This window comes from Mus caroli, chromosome 3 (genome assembly GCF_900094665.2).
Source record: "Mus caroli chromosome 3, CAROLI_EIJ_v1.1, whole genome shotgun sequence".
NCBI lineage: Eukaryota > Metazoa > Chordata > Mammalia > Rodentia > Muridae > Mus > Mus caroli.
The window spans coordinates 21420760-21436958 of record NC_034572.1 but is presented as its reverse complement, the minus strand read 5'-3'; the positions used below and the strand labels follow the sequence as shown (position 1 = coordinate 21436958).

General features: G+C 35.8%; 1 protein-coding gene across 2 annotated transcripts in view; it reads left to right on the top strand.

Annotated features, from left to right (window-relative positions):
* Nlgn1 (neuroligin 1) overlaps positions 1-16199 on the top strand; it is an 888460-nt gene that overhangs the window by 141198 nt on the left and 731063 nt on the right. For both annotated transcript variants that reach the window (XM_021157773.2, XM_029475306.1), the window contains exon 2: positions 3177-3253. The gene's annotated coding sequence lies outside the window, so the exon portion shown is untranslated. The remainder of the gene's footprint in view (positions 1-3176; positions 3254-16199) is intronic.

Sequence of the window (16199 nt, the reverse complement as noted above, 5' to 3'; positions counted from 1 at the left end):
AGGTTTGGGAAGTTTTCTTCTATAATTTTTTTGAAGATATTTGCTGGCACTTTAAGTTAAAAATCTTCACTCTCATCTACTACTATTATTCGTAGGTTTGGTCATCTCATTGTGTCCTGGATTTCCTGGATATTTTGAGTTAGGATCTTTTTGCATTTTGCATTTTCTTTGATTATTTTGCCGATGTTCTCTATGGAATCTTCTGCACCTGAGATTTTCTCTTCCATCTCTTGTATTCTGTTGCTGATACTCGCATCTATGGTTCCAGATTTCTTTCCTAGGGTTCCTATCTTCAGCATTGCCTCACTTTGGGTTTTCTTTATTGTGTCCACTTCCATTTTTAGGTTTAGTATGGTTTTGTTCATTTCCATCACCTGTTTGGATGTGTTTTCCTTTTTTTCTTTAAGGACTTGTAACTCTTTAGCAATGTTCTCCTATATTTCTTTAAGTGAGTTATTAAAGTCCTTCTTGATGTCCTCTACCATCATCATGAGATATGCCTTTAAATCTGGGTCTAGCTTTTCCCGTGTGTTGGAGTACCCAGGACTGGCTGAGGTGGGAGTACTGGGTTCTGATGATGGTGAGTGGTCTTGGTTTCTGTTAGTAAGATTCTTAAGTCTGCCTTTCACCATCTGGTAATCTCTGGAGTTAGTTGTTATAAGTTGTCTCTGGTTAGAGCTTGTTCCTTTTGTGATTCTGTTATTCTCTACCAGCAGACCTGGGAGACTAGCTCTCTCCTGAGTTTCAGTGGTTAGAGCACTCTCTTCAAGCAAGCTCTCCTCTTGCAGAGAAGGTGCACAGATATCTGTTGCTTGGGACTTGCCTCCTGGCAGAAGACGAAGGCCTGAAACAGGGCCTGTCCCAGAAGCTGTTAACTTCTGTAGTCCACACTCTCACCTGTACAGACTAGTCTTGGCAGGATCCGGGAAAGAAGATGGCTTCTGCAGATGTTCCAGCAAAGCCCTCCCAGGCATGGTGGACACCTCTTCTCTGGCAGGGAAGGTGCCTGGATGTCTGGAGCCCCAAATGGGTCCTGCCTTAGAAGCTCTATGGCTCCCACCTGTCCCAGAAGCTGTTAGCTTCTCTAGTCCACACTCTCACCTGTGCAGACTAGTCTTGGCAGGATCCGGGAACCAAGATGTCTCCAGCAGATGCTCCAGCAACGGCCTCCCGGGCTGGGCAGATACCTTTCCTCTGGCAGGGAAGGTGCCTGGATGTCTGGAGCCCCAAATGGGTCCTGCCTTAGAAGCTCTGTGGCTCCCGCCTGACCCAGAAGCTGTTAGCTTCTGTAATCCACACTCTCACCTGTGCAGACTAGTCTTGGCAGGATCCAGGAACAAAGATGGCCCTGTGAAGCTATTCTTAAAGACAGGCATGTTTACAACTATGATCTTGACACTAAAGTCTACAGACCTCCACATAGCCTTAAACATAGCCCCTAACTGCACAACATTCATGAACTTCCATTGATACCTATATCATGACAGTAACTATACTCCAATTTTTTACAATTCTATGTGAACAATAGCAGAATTTGCATATAACAGCATTGCTTATTTTCATTTCATTGCTGTTCTTAAGCAACTCTTCCAAGGTATCTATTAGTAAGCAGTAGAGAATTAAATACAGTGCATGGTATATGTTCACAGAGATGGAGAATACTCTCGGGAGGTAGCAACAAGATGACAACTGTTAAATAATGGTAGGCCCTTTCCTCGGTGAAGAGAAAATTGCCTCTTGTGTGTTAAAATGGACTCACTGTAGATGTCGGAGACTGAACAGGAGAACCTTTCTGCAGTGTGTGCTCAGTCCCCTGAGAAGGGATTCATTTTCACCAGCATAGAAATATGCAAAGGTCTTTTTGATGGGAATAGTGAAAGCTTGCCACTAGGGAGCAGAGAAAGTCAGCTTATGGAAATCCAATTTCTAATTAATAGGTAAGAGGTCAAAAGAAGTTATGGTAGCTTTAATTATAGCAGAGGTTTTGAAAAATGATCAGTTTCTAAATAAATCAAAATAACTGAAGAGAGTAATTTTTCTAGCGTGAAGCACCTATGTGTTTGATAATGCCTATTAGTAATGAGCTTCTGCAAACATCTCTAAGATTTTCTACAAATGACATTAATAGCATCATTTTTTATACTTGCACGTGAATGTTTTATCTTATTTATAGGTTTTTATATAAACAATGGTGTCTAGAAATATGACTGTGTTTGTAACTTAAGTGTTATGTGTTAGTAAATCCACTGGCAGTGTATTCGTGGAAATGTGACCCTGGGGCCAGTCACAAGGAGAGTCACAAATGCAGACTTTCAGTCACTGCTACAGAACTAATGAGCCAGGTGCTGCCTTTTACAAGGATATCCAGGGAATCCAGTGCACATCAAGTTTAGAAGGCATTAGATTAGATCAAAGATTTGTTTCTGCTTTAGGGAATCCGTAAGTCTCTAAGTTTGCAATGCTTGACTAATTTTCTTTGCACATAGAAATTTGAAAGGAACAGGACCACAACACTTAGCTTGTCCACTGAGATAACTCTAGAGAAGAAGATACACAGTGAAGATCTATGTGAAAAGAAATTTAGATTGCTTACATAGATTTCAAGCAATGACAAAAATAAGTTAAAATACATAAAGGGTTGCCCACTTAAAGAGAAAATAAGCTGGCTTTGTGTAGGACCAGAATCAGTGTGACACATGAAATTTATAAGGAAAGAAAATTGTTATGGACAGCCAGTTGAGCATACATAAGTGTTGAGGATTTCCTCATAAACTTTACCCAATTCTTTCTCTTCCACAAACCAGGCTACCCACTTATCTCTCAGGGCCATTTTGGAAGCTTTTTTTAAAAAGATGATGTTTGAACTGTCCGTGCTTAGAGAAAGGACCTTGAGTGGTACCCACTTTGAGTAACAAATTCCTGTTACTAATTGGGTCCCTTTTCCAAGTGATGCAGAATTGTCTGATGGGCGTACGCAGAGCTTGTGGTTAACCACTAAGAATAATGATCTCCACATCCTGTGTGAATTTAAGAGGCAAATTATATGTTTAACCAAACCAGTGCAAGGAGGTGTTCTGAGTTCTTTCCTTTGGATTTAAAAATACAGTCTTTGAACCCTCTGCTGGCTGATAACCCATAAGGCACTGATTTTTTTTTATCATTTATTTTTTCCTCAGAAATGACAAAGAGACTGTATTGCCCTTGGAATGAGGTTCCTACCGCATAAGAAAGAAAGGTGCTGAGCACATTCAGGGTGAGTAGATTGAGATGGTCCCAGAGCCAACCTTTGTTAGAATTTTAAAAACTCACTTTGTATTATCTTTGTACTAGTGATCAATTTAATGGCTGTCCTATGAGCAATGGCAGATAACTTTATTTTGAAATAAAAAATTATCAACATTTTGTCAATAACTATGCTGAAGCCTCAGTCTGATAATGGCTCTAAACAGTTTAATGAGCTACTCTTTGGTCCATATGATGAAAATGAAGAGCAATTCAAGGAATAGATACAACCTTCTCATGAGTGTCTTTTCCTGTTTCTGGGTCATGTGTGTGTGTGTGTGTGTGTGTGCACATGAGAGTGAGTGTGTATTGTTCTTTTTGAGACAGAGTCTCCTGTAGCTCAGGGTGACTCTTGTACTTAAGAGAGACATTGAATTTCCAGATCCTCCGATCTCTGCTCTGGGGCACAGGGGTTGTAGGTGCATACAATGTTGACAGACTTCTTGGTATGCATAAGGATACTGTGTTTTCATATTAAATCACAATGACTATTGTAGGGTCCAGCACATGGGAACGCCATGTGGTGCATTATCCCGCACTTCCATCGTTTCTAGGTTGGGGCATTTCCAGTACCCATCTGAACAGAGTTCTGGTCACACCTTCCAGAATCAGTGGATCTCTATCACCTATGCAACCCAGGAATCCATTCTGATTTATTTTGCACTTAACTGAGTCTTGCTTTTTCTTGAACTTCCTGCTAGTGAATTACATTTGGTTTCTTTGTGTCTGAAAGGTTTACCCAGTTGTGTTTATAGACATGTGATTTCTTTCCATTGATAAGCATTTCATAAATATTTAATAAGTATTTCACAATGCATAAGTTTCCTTAATGGTGGACAGTTAACTTTTTAGGTTTTTTTTTTGATTTCTAGGAATAAAGCTTCAGTGAAATTTTAACTTATCTTTTTCAGTGCCAAGGAGTGTAATTCTCCCCTTCTTGGGGTATCTGTAATAATATAAAAGCTTTTAAAACTGCTTTTGCTTTTAAGTAATCAAACAATATAACCTGAAGCAGAGCTTGAGAGGAGTCATTACTATATATTCTGATCAATATTTGGTATTTTTCATTCTTTTGCTTTTAGGTTCCATAGCTTAAAGAGTGGGATCCCAGTGTAAGTGTAATTAGTAATTGGAGACATTGAACATATATTTTGTGTGCTAATTAAATATGTCTTCTTCAGTTAATCATCTCTTTAAATAATTTTATATACATATATATATGTGTGTGTATGTACATATGTATTTAAATATGATTTTAAACTAATGGAATCACTTGCTATCATTTCTTTGCTGAGATATATTTTAAAAATCCAAAATACACATGACTCTGAAACTATTCTTCTCTATCAATTGAGCTACTTCTATAATTCCATTATCCAACTATTTATAATAAAATTATTTCTAAAAGTTAAGCTCCATATACTTAATCATATAATCTTTATTAATTAGATATTTCCCATGTGCAGATGGATATATTTGTTAGCTGCAATAATCAGTGGTGCTTCTGTCTTCAGAATAATTATTATTTTACTTATTTTGCAAACAATTTTTTCTCTCTATTTGTTTACATTTATTTTTAACGATCATGTCTTTCCTTTACTGCCTGGCAGTTTATCGTTCCTTTCTAGTTTACTCACGGAATTGCTAACTCCTTCTTGCCTGTTGTCTTGCCTCCTCTTCCCTTGTGTTCCTTACAAAGAACACAAGGATTGTGTGCTTCTCTGGATTTTTTGCTTTCTTTCTTTGAATGTGATGTATTGCTCTTGATTGCCTCTTGTTTTGCTAAGTAATTGATCAACAGCTAGGAGTTTTTCTTGAAGTCCAGTTTTAAAAGAATCTAATACATTTTCATATTTTACTCTTTCATTACTACTTCATCAAAACTACTTTTGATATTATGCCATGATTTATTATTTGAACAGCAAGCTTTTGGAGAATAGTTTAAATTTCTAATATGTGGAGTTTAAGTGATACTTTTGATTTTGACTTCTTAGTTCTTTTTAATCAAAAAAAAATTTTATGACTTTAGTATTTTGAACCTTGTTTTGCTTCTTGATAATGCTCCATCTGTGCCTATGGTTTTACTTTTTATTTAATTTTTTATTATTTTGAGAATTTCATTAATAAGTACTATATTGATGAGTACTACATTTATATTAGGTAACCCATTTGCACTTGTATCTTATTCTATTTTTAGGAAGTGTTATTTTTAATTCTAAACCTTTTGTCCTGAATTCTCTCCATCAGGTATTATCAGACCTACACCAACCCCCTTTGGTCACCATTTCATTGCTTATGTACTTCCATCTCTTTTTTTTTTTTTTTACATGTATATATTTCTATTGAAGAGATCTGTGGCACACATCACATGCTTCACCTCACCTTTCAGATCATTTTGTAATCTACTCTTTGAATTATTTAGCCCACTTACATTTAATAGGGATATTTATAAGATTGTGTTGGATACATTTCCTGTTTACCCTGTGTGAATTTTACTCTTCTGCTTATCTTTTCTCTGCAACCTTCAAAGGAGTGTCACATAACTTAGGTTCCTACTTTCTATCCTTGGTCGGCCTCTCAGAGGTACTTATCTATGTGCTTAGGTCTTGCTGAACAAACTACAATATGAGTTCTTAAATCATCTTATTCTATTGTGGATCAATACTTCTTCATGTCATATATAATTCCAGACCACCTTATTTTAATGTTGTACCATATCTCCTATTTATGCGACAAACCACTTGAGACGTTGATGTGATATCTTTAGTCAATGGTGGTTTAACCCATTCAGATACTGTCGCTCTCAAATTCTGTCACCAGAACTGTGTCGAGGATTTTGTCACTCAGTGGCTTATGCTTGCCACTATCAAATTACTTTGACACTCATTTATATCAATGTGACTTAGTTTTTCAAAAGTTAAAATAGTTTGGCCGAGATTATGGGGTTCCAGGCTAATAGGTGTTGCATTATCCCTTCCTAACACCAAGAGCTACAGCTTGACTGTCATTTGCCTGCACTACTTGTGTAGAGTGATGCCTGGGATGCCTTTGTTATTTTTCTAATGAAATTGCCGCTTTCCTTCACTTATCATTGCTTTTCACCACTTCAACTATTCTAAACTTAATAACGATGTGCTTTGGGCATTGTCGGCCTTCTTCAAGTGAATGCATTCCATTAAGTTGGAAAAGATTTGTTCATTTCCTCACTGTTTCTAGCTTCTCCTTTTGCCTCAAGGTGCTTCCATGCCATCATCCCACAGGGCAGGCTTTTCCCACTCTCCTCCCACCTATTTAGCTATCATGTATCAAGAAAATATCTATATATCTGCATATCATTTATTTTATACCTATATATCAGCTATATATTACCTATCTATATCTCTCCTATCATTTGTCTATCATATGTTGACTATCCTAATTTATTGATCTAATATCTGCCTAGTCATCTCTGTTATCTATCACATAACACCTATCTACTATTCACTATCAAACATCCATTATGTATTTATATTTATATTACATATGGTATGTATCTATCACCTAAGAATCATAAAGCTATCCGTGTCTCCATTATTATCTCTCTATATATAACCTATTCACCATTCTTCTGTCTGTCTGTCTGTCTGTCTGTCTGTCTGTCTCTCATCTGTCTGTTTACCCATCCATCCATCCATCTATCTACCTACCTAACTTCCTACTTATCTATCATCTATCAGTCACAATCATATTCATTGCTTCATTCCAGATAATATCTGTTAATCTCTCTCCAAATTACTGACTCCTTTGCAGGATATTCCTTATAGTGCAACTAGTGAACTAAGTTTTAAATGTCTTTCTTTTTGTTGTTGTTTCTATTTCTCTTTCAGCATGCTTCATCTCTACAATCTTTTATCCATTTCTCCTTATATTTTTATAGGGTTACAACAGCTGCTGTTAGTGAGAATAACTTGGATCACATGTGGATCTTTTCAATTGGCTGCATTTTCTTTGAATATGATCACATTTTTTGCATTCTCACATATCTGAAATGATTTTACTATACCATGCAAGCACCTTGTTATTAATCTCAAATCCTAGCTTATATTCCTTTGCTGCTTTCTGAAAGGAAAAGAAAGAACAATAAAGTAAAGGGAAGAAAATAAAACCAGGAAGTGTTGACCATATCTTCTCTGTTAATATGTGGGTCTTTTTCAGACCCACCCAAGAACTACCTGTGCTTGATCAATGTCTTTTTCTGTATCCACACCCAGAATAAACACTGAACTCATTTTATACAAGACTATACTCGGGGATCAACAGCTAAGTGCTGGCATTTTCCTATAGTTTGTCTCATTGAGGCTGTTTACTCTCTACTTTGCTTCATTAACTGCACTGAATACTATGACAGTCCATATGCTTGCATGAACAGAAGAGTTACTAATGAAAACAGCATTGATTCCTATTTAATTTCAGTGATCACATCATTTTATCTAGGCTATTTATTGTTTAAGTTTTAGTTTTTAAAATATGTAAGACAACATATCTTGATATTCTCTCCTACCCTCAATTTTTCCCAGACATTCCCCTCTCCTTACCCTCCAAATCTTTTCTTTTTCTCTCTCAAAACCAAAGCAAACCAAAACTAAAACAACAAAAGAAAACAAGCAAAGTAGGCAAAGAGCATGGAGGGTTTTGTGTGTGTGTGTGTGTGTGTGTGTGTGTGTGTGTGTGTGTGTGTGTGTGTGTGTGTGTTGGATATTCACTCCAACAAGTAATCAAGTATAAGTCCTGCCCTAGAGTGTGGATGCTATAGTCAGTGTCACAAGCCACTCATCTTCCCTCCTCCAGCAGATATATGTTTCAAGTTCTTGGTTCTGGGTGGAACTTTGTGCCTACTTTCCCTTCACAGTGCTGGGACCCTGCCTGTATTAAGCCTGTCTTTTGCATTGGGTCACAGTCTCTGTGAGTTCATCATCTCTGTTGCATACAGAAGATACTGTTTCCTTGGGACCATCCAGGTAAATCTGAGTATTATTACATTTCTAAGGATAGAAATGCAGACTCAAAATAAGAAAAATTAGCAATAAGTTTAAAAGAAGTCTGGGAGAGAAATGGGAAAGTGAAGAGGGAGAAGAAAAAGGAGGAGAGAAGGGATCCAGGGATAAATTGCTGAAGAACACAAAGGAAACTATCGAGGCTTAATCGATTAACTACTCATGTAGATTCAAAGTAATTAACAAAAAGTTGGTTTCATTAAAAACTATTGTACCTTCAAATGCTCATTAAATTTAGGTTAGTGGCAGTTTTCTGTAGGCGTTTTACGTTTGGATTAAATTAAAATTGCAGAGACTTGTAAAATTTGCAGCAAGCTTTAGTGACTTGAATGCACTCAGTGTGTAAAAGTGGACAGAAATTGCAAGTAGTGAAATGGCTCAAGAATAACTATATTGCATTTATAGAATCTTAAATGTATTTGTAGTCACTTCTAAGAAATCCTTTTTTGAGATTGAAATAAAATAAAGAATACTACTTTATAGTCTCTTAAAGCAATGTCCTCTTCAAAGGATGATGAAGAATATATTTGCCAGTTTGATTTTTCTTTCTTTTTAAATCTTATATCAAAAATAAGTCTAGCCTGTTCTCAATATAGATCACAATACTCAAATAGTACAAGACAAGTGCTTCCTTCTAGTACAAACTATTGTATATTAATAAATATAAATGTTTCTCTGGAAAGTAAGTAGGACTTTTCTAAAGAAATATATGTTTGTTACTCTTCTAATCAAGAGGAATTTTACATTTTACGATAGCCAATAGAAACAGCATTAAATATGATTCTGTAAAGAATATAAGAATTTCCAATGATATTCTCTCTATATATAAAATATTTACTATTTGGTAGAATAAAGCATCCTTATTACTGAACAGAATATTATCTACCAAAGTTATGGAAAATTGAAGAAAATGTTAAAATGGTATGGTATGATTTTATTTTCTTTTAAGTGTATGACAAAGTACTGGAGAAATTAGACTATGACAGAACAGAATAAGTGGGTTTCTGGATTTTTCCCCTTTATTACCCTCTAAATGTATTCCAAGTTGTAGCATAATCCTTAGTAGGAAGGGAGAGCTATTGATAGGGATGCCTAAGTAAGGAAAGGCAGGTACAGCTGACTCAGTCACAGATAATGTGTAGAGGTAGGACCTGAGTGTGCTTGTGTGCCATGGAGAATGCTGTATGTGGGATTAATTCAACCTCGAAAGGAAACAATTACTTTTTCTACACAGTACCTTGTTATTCACAGAGTTTATAAAGTTCACTGTTATAGGATCTCCTTAGCAGATGGTATATGCTGGATATACCATCAGGATCATCATTTACTGATTAATCTAATTTTTTATGTGAATAAACTTTCTGGTTGATAAAGATCAATGATCATTCTCTGAGCTCTCTAATCCTCCTGACAAATCTTCCTTGAGAAACTTGGAATTGACACATATATGTTAGAAAAGTTGAGAGGATTAAAAATCAATAAATCTGCCTAAAACCCAAAGAAAAAATTAAATGCATCTACTACAAAGAGAAGTACTAGAAGGATTGGTTGATGCACAGATCAGAAGTGAAAATGTTATCTCACTGAACAATTCCAGCATTTCTACAGATCTACCCTCGATTGATCTAATTTTATCTGTTTTCTCTTGACATCTTATCAACATCTTAGGATATATGAGAATGCTCTTTTACAGGATCAATGAATTTGAAGTCAGTTGTTTCTTTTCCAGCACCCTCATATTAGGGAAAAAACTCCTTCAATTCTGTCTTGCATTTGCACATTGGTCCTTGTCAAAAGTCTGAGTTGTGTGAGGGTCCCTGTAGGCCAACAACTCGATGAGATGTAACCCAATTCTGATATTGAAATTTTCATTTGGTAACAAGAGATGTCCAGTTGTAAATCTATCTCCCCATTATTTGATTATTTCATTTAAATATTTATATATGCGAATATTTTATGAAAATTCTACTATATTAGATTTTTATACTATACCTCAAATGGCCCTGAAGTTTTAGCTATCTCCTCCAACCATACATCCAAATTATGCGTTCTATTTCTCTTTCCCAGGGAGCTCTACCTACCCCCTTCTCTCACAGCCACCCAATCCCTTACTCTATACTTAATCTTTGTGGTTCTATTTGGTATAGCCTGGTTATCATTGACTTAAAAGCTAATATTCACATACAAGAGACATATTTTGTTTGTTTTTCTCCATCTAGGATACCTTAGTCAGGATGATTTCTTTTTGTTTGTTTTTGTTTCTAGTTACTTCCATTTACCTGCAAATTTTATGATGTTATTTTTAAATATTCCATTGTTTAAATACACATTTTTTTTTTGTATTCTTCTGTTAAGGGACATCTAAGTTGTTTCCAATTTCTGTCTCTTTGAATAGAGCAACAATGAACATGGTTAAGCATGGTCATGGTAGGATTGGTGAATATGCCCAGGAGTAGTAGAGCCAGGTCTTGAGGTAAATTAATTCCCATCTTCTGGAGGAACTGGTACATTTATTTCCATAGTGGAAATCTAAGCCTGCACACCATCAGCAGTGAGTGAGCGTTCCCCTTTTCCATATCCTCACCAGAATGAGTTGTCATTTGTTTTATTGATATTACCCTTCCTGACAGGTAGAAGCTAAATCTCTCAAAGTAGGTTTATTTCCCCAGTGACTAGGATGTTGACATTTCTTTAAGTGTTGCTCAATCATTTGAGATTTCTTTATTGAGAATTCTACTTAGATCTGTATCACAATTTTAATTGAGTTATTGGTTTTTGTGATATTCAGTTTTTTTTAAAAAAATCTCTGTATGTTTTAGATATTGGTCCTTAAGCCAAGTTTTAACAAAATAAAATTTATTCTTCTATTCTTCTATATGCTTAAAACCCTGCAAAGAGTTCCCCATGGTAATAGTTGAGGTCCTTACAGTGGCAAACAAAGATACTTTGTGCATGGTGCTATCCTGCTCTCTCATGCCTACCCTCCTCTCTTGGTCTGTGAATGCTGTACTATCCTAGGTAGTACCTGCCACTGGGCTGCTGTCCTTACTGTGATTGTTACTTAGAAGCACCATTTCCCTTTCCAGCTAATTGAACTCTACTTCTCTCTGTCTTTGTCTCTCTTTTGTTTGCAAGCATAATTAGAGGAGACATGGAGTACAGGTTCAGTGACAAAGAATGATGATTTCCAATCATATGCATTGTTGAGGTAGGAAGGTATTTGAGACAACCAGGCTTCTGTGTTTAGAAAATGTAAATACATCAGAATATTATTTAAATATGATTAAATATATCAGAAAATTTAAATACATCAGACTATTTAAATATGTAAGAATTAATTACTAATTATTTAAAAAATGAAATCAGTTTTTCTCCATATTTCCTGTTCTCTTAATCGTGAAGCATTACTCTCCTCCCATGGTCATCTTAAGGTCTGAATATCATTGAGTGAGAAAATGTTAGCATATATTCTGATTGTGTCATGCAGCTTTTCCCTTCTCAATTCTTCTGAACTCACAAGGAGGCGACTGTCTGCCAAGACGGTTCAACCTTCATCCCTCTGATAACCTGGTGGACCATGGGAACCAGGATTGATATGTGATGTTGTTAGACACCTTTAGATATAGGTATGGATGGAAACATTTTTATAAATGACATAGATTTAAAAGTTGCTACTACAGTTTAAAGAAATATAACTAAGGTTGAAAAGTTTTGTTATTTTTATTGTCTTCTTTCTCTGCAGATTGTTGATAGTCCATGACGAGAGTCGGGAACTCATACTCACACGAAAATATGTCCTTCACTCACATGACTATCCTAGTCATTCATTGACAGGCAGGAAACACACCTGATCCCAGCAGTCTGAACGTAAAGGCAGGAGAATCTCTGTAATGTCTAGGTTAGATATTTCTACATAGCAACTTCACATAACCAGTGCTACATAAATAAACTTTCCTACTTCAATTTATTAGACACTAAGAAAATACTAATAAGCAAATGTTCCTTTCTACTCAGTCTAGAAGTTAGGTCAAGGGTTTAGCAGAAAGAATTGGGGTTAGAGGTTAACATCCTGCCAAAAAAAACGTATAATTGGTTGGGGGAAAAATGAGAGACAGTGGGTACAGGGCAAAGTCACAGAAGACAGCTGGATATCGGGATACTGATGGGCTGGGAGCCAGCACATCTTTTCCTGAATCCTCTGACCTTCTGAGAATCAGCCACGGTGAGTTCCAGATCCAGCAAGTTGACCAAACAAAGCAAATGGCGAGGAAATTAATGTGGAGGCGAAAACAAATATTTGGCAATGGTGCACTTGGGAACCAGAGAAGGGAGGGCATATACAGAACAGAAGTACAGGGGCAATGGAGCCAAGCAGCAAAATGACAATGACATAATCTGGCCAAAGGATGCAGACTGCTACAGTTTCACTTGTTATCTTTTATGAAAAATGAGAAAGAGCTGCAGGACATTCAAGGAGCTACCAAGCAGCACTTGCCTTCCATGTCCAAGGCTCTGAGACCCACTCTTAGCAACAACACTACAAAACAAACAAACAAAAAAGTGTGGCTTCTAAATGTTTGCTTTGCATAATTATGATGAGTTTATAGCAAAGATTAAGAGATAAAATTAATGTACAGACAGTTTACCAAGGAACACGAGTTTATTATTTTGCTAAAAAAAAATGTAAGATGCCTTTATCACAGAGTAAATTCAGACCTTGGTCTTCAAACTCCCGGGTAGAGGCATTCCCATTGAAAAATGAACTAATTTATACTACCACCGAGGTGCTTGACGTGTTCTGACAGTCCTGACAGTTTCAAATTGAGCAGAATTAATTGGAATGGTGATGAAGCAGATGCTACAATGAGGATTCTGCTAAGACCATAGATGTGGGCATTGAGGAGCATTCCCTTTGAATGAGAGAAAATAATACTAATTAAAGCTCTTATAAGCATATAAGAATTCAGTGAATTAAACCAATTTCCCCACTAATTGTGAATGCAGATTTAATCCCTCAGTATCTCCCTGCTATTCAAACTCTATAGCAAACAGAAATTATTAGAGAACTATAATAGAATTGCAGGGATTATATATAAAAAATTGTCCTTTAATGAGTTAGCTATAATGGGAAGATGGAAGCCTGTTATTAATTCATAGTCTGATATCAGATGGCTATTTCATACTACTTCTTTAGAATTTCAAATAACTCTGAATAGAGCTTGAAGGTATCCATCAACCATCATTTGAGTAAATGGGTTAAATGATCCACAGATTTCATGCATCTTTGTGTTGATGGAGAAAGTCTTTGGGATGAAGACCAAGTTGCTGAGTCTAGCTTATCTCTTAATCTTTAATTGTTCCTCATTGTTCTTGAACTTTATGAACCTTAAGTTCAACAGCACTGGACAGACTGTTTAATTATGCGAGTTAGTATGGCATCCCTGTCAGCAAGACATCAACATTTTTGTTGCAGAAGCTATCACATCAATTTAGACTTTGTGTGTATTGCCCCTCCTAGGCTGCAAATCCTTTACACATCCTATGACATATGCAATGTACTTCAATATCTCTTTACTGCTAGCACAGACTAGATTGACATATACATAAAGTGTTTTCAAATTTTTATTGAGGAATAATGGGAAGAAGAAATTAAATGCACAGAATTAAAATTTTATTGTATTTTGAAAACATACACAATAAATTTATCCTTTTTTAGTTTAATTTGTAATGGATGCTTCTCATATAACATGGTATCATGGAATGACAATAATACAGAGCAAAGGGTTGGAAATGAACCCAGTTCTATTCCCCTAGGAAAACTTGCTTAGCCTGTTAAATTTCTTAATCAAAATGAGGAACACCTCCTCATCTTACAACATCTATTTTCCTTTATGCTTTAACTTCAGAAGTTTAAGATCTGAATAATGCCATAAACAAATTCAGAAAATTGTTTATATGTCTATGGAAAAATTGAAGATGATCACCTTCTTTAAGATGAACTGAGGACAGCAGATTCAGGAGCTCAGAAACCTTTATTTTCAGAGGCATCTATTTCGTAATTAATCAGAAATGGATAAAAGTAACTAATGTAGAAAACTTTAGATATGGGTAGAGAATATAGAAAGTTGTCTTAGTTTTCAATTCTTAAGCTTGTACAAGTTTCATTAAAATAGTTTTATGTCAACTGAATATTTTCATTATTCTCAAGTTTACCACTATAAATTACTAAAAGGTATATCTTATTATATATATGGATTTTCCTCTTTAAATGTCTCCTTGCAAAAAAATTGTAGAGAAAGAGTAAGTTGTTGAGTAGGGCTCGGCAAAGTAAACATCTAGGAGAAAAGGGGACTCAGTGTTAAGAGCAGAATCTGTTCTTGAGCATCAAATCTCTACGGATGAACGAAACTGTGAACAAATGACTTGAGATAGTACATGGATGATCACAACACTTGTCTTATTACATTGTTTTTAATTCATATAGAATTGTATACATTTATAGGGAACTTTGAAATAAATATACATTATAGAATGAAAAACTCAAGCTAGTTAGCATATTTATCACCTTATGTACTTATTTTTACTTCTTTAATTATATAATGGATAGTTATATGTATGTGTATGTGCATGTGTAGGTGTATATGTATGTCCATAGGTATAACCTACTGAGTCTATTTAATGTTGCTCATATCTACATGTGTTTGCAGAAGACCACTAGAGATTAGATAACCTATCACGGGGTTCATTATACTATTTATATATGTTTATTGAATACAATAATGTAAAGTTTACATTGTTCTTCTTAAAAACAACAGAAGTAAAGAAGCTAAGGAAAAGCCTAGAACTATTACTTCATATAAATGTCTCAGGAATTTATTATTTGCTAGTTCTTCATTTTATGGAGTAATTGGTGTTCATGGGCTGTGTGGACTTGGTTACTCAGGTTTCTATGAATCGTTTTTGTTTCAGTATTCAAATTGTATAATGAACTCCATCCTTCTACAAATCTGTTTTTGAGAAAACCTCTGTTTACTTTTTAAAATAGTAGTTTTTTAGTTACCTTAAATATAATAAAGTACATTTTGATTTCATCCTTTTTCTTTACATTTTTCTCTCCAAAGCAGGGTAAAATTTTTCCTCTTTATTTATCTACTCTTTTAAAGATGTTATTGTGTTTTTTTTTCCAAATTGTTCACTAATTCTTGTTTTCTGTTGAAACTTGTGAAAATAGATTGTGTTATAAATGGCAGTTTAATGCTGATACATTGAATGGCTTTGTCCTCTTGACAACAAATGTCTTTAGAAGCATTAGGTGCTTCCGAATGTGGCAGACATCATGTTAATAGATGCAGGAAGTCCAACGGACAGCCATTTCCCTGCAGGAATACTACTTTGTGCTATATTTACACAATAAAACAGCACTTGTAAGTAGCATTGATTCAGCCATTCTTGCATTCCTTCAGTATTTACTGAGATTAATAAGCATGTTCAAAAAGGTAGAAAACATATGTGAAGCTTTCCCCTTAAACGGGCTACTAGTAGTACCTCTGTGTGACATACTATAGCATAAAGGCTAATTAACTCGTCCCTCACCTGGTCTGACCGAGGAACACTAGTGAGTGTAGGAGGACAGTATATGGTATCACAGGAGTCATCACATAGTAAGGTATGATTTGATAAAACTGCAGGCAACTGAAAGCTGTGTAGCTAGGAAGGAAAATACCCAAGAAGGAAGCTTACTAGACAGATTGACAACTGTGCAAAGGGCAAATCCTTAGGAAAGGGCATGGTAGCCGGGCGTGGTGGCGCACGCCTTTAATCCCAGCACTTGGGAGGCAGAGGCAGGCGGATTTCTGAGTTCGAGGCCAGCCTGGTCTACAGAGT